We start from the raw sequence: 5,684 nt of genomic DNA, 5'->3' as shown, positions 1-5,684 counted from the left end.
CAGATAGTCCTCAAATTCTGCTCGAAAGCTCACCCAGTTCCCGTGGATGTCCCCCGCCATCTTCATAGGCTCCGGAGGTGGGATGCTGGATGCCATTGTTCCAACGTGACGCTAATGCTAACAGGCTAACTGAAACTGCTAAACCTCACCAAAACAAATAAACGCACTCTGTCTCAGCGACGGACAGTAGCATGCAATCCACAGCTGGGTCCTATTTGAGCTTCTGACACCATGTTTGTAGATGTATGTGCATTAATGAACAAGGCAACTCAGGCTGTGTCTCAACGCCGTGTATTCACATTGAGCAGGCAATCATACAACTGAGGTATATTCACGTGAGGCAGATATATCTATAACACAGGCACAATACGTCCACAGGGTGGAGCTGCAACCTAGCCTAAACCCAGCCTGTCCTCCTACAAAAAACGACCATATAGAGAGGCGAAGTCACGCCCATCTACTTCCGGCCCATGGGACCCCGGAAGCGAAAAATTAACATTGAATTCAATGGAGAGAGAACACGTATCTTTTGATCCCGTTTGAATTGTGCCACGAACTACACATATGATGTTTGTCAATCTTAAACAATAAGTTCCATGTCAAAAAAGTCACATTTTGTCGTAAAACTGTTGAAATATAAGACTATGAAAAATACGCGACTACAAAGACTACAAATCCCAAATCCCATTCTGGCTCGCGTAAGTGATGTCACAGGCGATAATGCTCCAAGTGGTTGCGACTCGTAATTAAAGCGAAGAAGAAGAAGAAGATCTCATAACTGATTTATTCCCTCCAATAAATAAGAGATTGCTAACAATAAATTCACTTTTACAAGATGCCTGTGTGCTTTGTACCAGGTTGTAATCACATAAGTGATCATACTTATAGATCATAGCTCGTTCTATCGCTTCCCGTCTGATGAAAGGACCAGGAGTCGTTGGACCAAACATATCAGGTAATACACATGTTGTGCATGGAACACAGTCAAGCTAGCTACATAGCTAGTAGCGAGCACGTTAGTTAGCATCACATTACTTAGCCTTGTCATTTGTATTAGCCTTAACATGAAGTGAACCCAAATGTTAAACAGTAAGAGTAGTCATGATGTTAAGTATTTTGTGAAACGTTTGAAGAGGAGCCTATCGCCAGGTGCTAAGGGGGCGGGAGGTAGGCTAACGGCAGATTAGCATCTGCGATCTTTTCTACTTAATGCTATCTGCTCAAATGGTTAACATTGAACATTAAAAGATCAGGCCGTTCAGGGAGAGTCGAAGGAAGGAAGGAAGGCAGGCAGCTTTGCATGACATGTATTTATTTATAGAAGGACCATGCATACAAAAACATTAATCTCAGCAAAGAGAAGAGATGCAATATGCCAGATTATAGCTAATAGCTAATTTCCATCTGTGGTCCATTCTTCTGGACGTGTTTCATTGTGATGATAGTGAGTCAATCTGTTTGTTGGAAAGACAGTAGTTGAGTGATTACTGATAGAACATTATTAAAAGAGATAATTATTCAAAGTGTTGTTACTTTAAAGTGTTGTTACTGACCTTTTTCTCTTTTATTTTCTTTACCTCACCTGTAACTGCTGAGACCCTGAGGAACATGCACACTGGACTGACCTGCTCTGGCAACCTGATTTCCACTGTACGTAATAGTATTTGGTTATGGTATATTATTTATATACATCAAAGGCACAATGCACCCCCCAGAGACACACATGTATTGAGTGTGATATTGTGCATAGGTCAAGTGAAATCATCTTTACATACTAGAAAACTGTAGGAGCGGCAACTTGTTTTGAAATTGAATTTTTAATATCCGATAATAAAGTTGATCTGTTTTCTTTATTCTTCTCTCTTCCCAGCTCCATCCATCACCGTGCTCTGTTCCTGCAGATCCTGCTTGCTAATCAATGCTTTATTTTTTTACACAATTACAAATAAAGTCAATGTGTTGTATGACATGAAGTTGTGCTTCATTCGGAGTCAATAATACATTCATTCTGCCTTCAACTGCACAATGATTGTGGACTGCACCGACATCCATGTAGCTGCCCCCCAGTAAGATGAACCAAGCAAAGAGGGTCAACATCATGCCCAAGGACATCCAGCCGCATCCGCGAGAGAGGGCTTAGACTGACCTGAGACCAGCACACCCAAATACAACGGCTCTTTTAAGAGCCACCTACAGTTTCAAAGAGTTGCAATCCTACGTTATTATAATTATTAAACTGGTTCATGTGTCACTTAGTTTACTGAACCGTGATGAAAGAAATGAGTGAGGTAGTGGTTTACTGAAGTTACAAAGACATTAATATATGAGTGACAGGTCAGTGTAAACACAAGCTTCTGTCAATTATGGATCACTCAAACTATTTATATAAAAATATGTAATAAAGTTCTAAAACAAGTATTCGGTATATTCCTTGATAGCTTTTGGAGAAGGTTGTTTTTAAGTTTACTGAAATCTATCGTTTCAACCGTTTCACTTTATAAAAAGGAACAGGTGAGTAGAGCATTGAGTTTCTTATTCTGTCAGTAAATTATCCAAATTAAATGTTTATCATTATTTTATTCAACCCTAAACAAATTGATTGTACCTTTTTAATAATGACCTTACATGGTTAAGTTAAATTAACTTCAGAAAATCAAATCTGTTCTGAGAAAAAACTAATAAATGTTTAAAGATAGGAACTTGCCATCCCACTGAAAAACAGTCCGTAGAGATTTAAAGGCGTAGTTGTAGTTCAGTCCAACGTTTCATTTGGATTCATTTCTCCAACAGTCAACTATTTTCATAAAGAATATATATATTTTTCAAAGTCAACTTTATTGTCAATCTTACTCAGTTTGTGTTTATAGACAGAGATCAAAAATACTTTTAAATCAAATAAAATTATACAATTTACAGATATGTATACAAATATATATATATATATCCTATATAATGATGGTGGACACTTCACCTCCAGCAGGGCAGATGGCTGCACAAGTCCATCGGGGGATGCTCCCAAAACACCGACTCACTCACAAAGAGACCAGACTCGAACACTGTCTCCTGAGAGGCCTGCACAAAAGCCTTCACCCCTTCGGCCTCGTTTAAAACCCCCCAGTTGACAGCCATGACTCCGTCCAAGTTGTACCCCCCGAGCACCCTCTTCATGAGGGACGCGCATGGAGTGGATGAAAGTCCCGACCGCAGCACAGAACCAAACTTGCTGGCTGTCAACCTGCCCCGCCTGTGTAACTGCCACTTTGTCCGCTGTCCTCCGGTGGCTGTCTGGATGGCAGCTTGCTGGTCTCTGCTCAGTCGCATTGAGGCAAGAATTGCCTCAAGCCCCCGACCCCCTTCACCAGCTCCGGCACGGTGACAATGGCCTGATGTTGAGGCCGCGGCTCTGGCTCAGGTGACAAAAGCCATGCCATGCCACACTGTGCGCCCCTCAGTGCAGACCTGAACCAGCCTACATCCTGAGTGGCGATGTCTCTGGCCAGTGGGTTGTATGTCTCCTCTCACTGTTGGTAAAGTTGAGACACCGGCTGGACTACTTTGGAAGTGCCAGGCTTCCTCCACTGGCACTCAACATCTGTGGAGCTGATCTGCCACATGGCACATATTGCCAATGCTGCAGCGTGACTGCATTTGTACATCCCCCGTGCACAATCACAGACAGCGCTCTGCATCGCGCCATCGTCTCCCATGCAGATCTGTACAAATAAAGAAAGTACCATGTTTGTTAGCATGCTATAATAGATTGAATGAGCAATAATACAAGGATGGTCCGGATCTGGGGGTGGGAGGGGTTATTTTTCCATAGTTTTGTCTGATTGTTGTTATTGTTTGTTTTTTCTGTATTTTTTGTAATGTGTGTTGTACTGGTTGTGATTGTACATTGTATTTTTCTAAATGTGTATGAATACATTTTTGAAAAACATTTGATCAACAATAAAAAAGGATTTGGTCAGGATCTAGACTCAGTGTGTAGTTTATTAATTAATCAATGCTCTCTACATTAGGAAAACACATAGCAGTGCACCAGAGGGAGTCACACACAGCTGTGCCTGGATAACCAAACAAATTGACAAGATAACCAAAACCCTTGAATCTACACACAGCAAATAAACACAAATGACACAACGAGATGTAAAAGGAGATCACACATACAGTATAGTCGATATAAAACTGGCCGTTTCAATCTAAAGAGCAACTAAAACAAAACACGGGAGTATACCTTGTTCTTGTGAACACTAATGTTATCCACAGCACCCACAGACCACGAAGTTCGAAAGGAGAACACTAGTTACTGAAACAAAACACGTTAGTGTACCTTGTTAGCTAATGTTAGCTAGCTGACATTAACGTTACACATTGCACTCATATTACTCACCAACATCTTGTAAAGCCGGTCCCGCTGCTCTTACAGAACCGACTAACTCCCCTTTCGTGTATGTACAGCTCTCAACGTGTCCAGACTTGTAGTCACCTCGTTTTATACTTTTATTCTCATTCTGAAAGAAACAGGTGACATTTGCTAACGTGACGGCCATCTTTGTGATGGTGACGCGTATTGTGCGAGACCAAGAGACCTGTAGTTCACTCAGCGGTTTCACACAAAAAAATGTGTAACTTCACAGTTTTACGACACATTTTAATTTTTTTGACTTGCAAAATATTCTTTTAAATTGACAAACATCATATGTGTCATTCATGGCACAATTCAAACGGGATCAAAAGATAACCTTTCTCTCTCCATTGACTTCAATGTATAATTTTACGCTTCCGGGGTCCCATGGAGGCTCCCGGAAAGGGAGGGACTTCGCCTCTCTATAGGTCGATTGTTCAGCAGCTAAATACGACCTAGAGACACGTTTTAAAGTGTAGCCCCTCTAGTGGTCGTGTAAGAAACAACATGCTCCTGTCGATTGCAAACGCTCCGGAGGGTCGTTTATTCACAAATAACCCTCTCTGGAAAATCCTAAATTGTGGAATAGTTTGGCCATTAAAATGCTTTTTTATTAGATTTCTAGCGAGAAGTGTATATTTTACTTTTATAATCTATGTCCAGTGGATGTGTAGGATCTACAGTTTGATAGATATACGAAGATGATTTGAGGTCTCGCCAGGAGAACGTGTACTGTATATGGGGCAACTTCCATGTAAAGTTAGCGTGGGTGAAAACAGTATTTCCGGTCTCGAAGTTTTCATAATAAAACCGGAAGTATTCCCCACACTGTCAAATGATTACGCAGTGATATCTCCATTACTTATCCACTAAAAAACATCAGTTTATCCTTGTTAAATATATACTTCTCGCTAGAAATCTAATCATAAAGCGTTTTAATGGACAAACTATCCTACAATTTAGGATTTTACAGAGAGGGTTATTTGTGAATAAACAACCCTCTGTAACGTTTGCATTCAACGGGAGCACTCGAGGCCGACAATTTTCAAACGTAATTATAGGTCGTATTAAGCGCTTCAACAAACGACATATTTGGTCGTAATAAGGGCTTAAACAATCGACCCATTTGGTCGTATGAGTTGGAGGACTTGTTGCCTAAACCACCCTGTAACACTATGTGGCTTTTATCCTGGATAAAGTGTTAAAGTCATGGATGTTTAAAGTTTAACTTCTTCATATGTCTAATATTATAGTTGACTTTTCATTCAGGAAGTAT

General features: G+C 40.7%; 1 long non-coding RNA gene across 1 annotated transcript; it reads left to right on the top strand.

Annotated features, from left to right (window-relative positions):
• The first annotated feature begins 1,450 nt into the window (after positions 1–1,450).
• On the top strand, positions 1,451–1,967 carry LOC139433893 (uncharacterized). The gene is made up of 2 exons (XR_011643287.1): positions 1,451–1,650; positions 1,871–1,967. It is a non-coding gene; the product is annotated as an uncharacterized lncRNA (long non-coding RNA).
• Positions 1,968–5,684: the final 3,717 nt, after the last annotated feature.

This window comes from Pseudochaenichthys georgianus, chromosome 5, assembly GCF_902827115.2.
Source record: "Pseudochaenichthys georgianus chromosome 5, fPseGeo1.2, whole genome shotgun sequence".
NCBI lineage: Eukaryota > Metazoa > Chordata > Actinopteri > Perciformes > Channichthyidae > Pseudochaenichthys > Pseudochaenichthys georgianus.
This window is presented reverse-complemented; position numbering and strand designations above follow the sequence as displayed.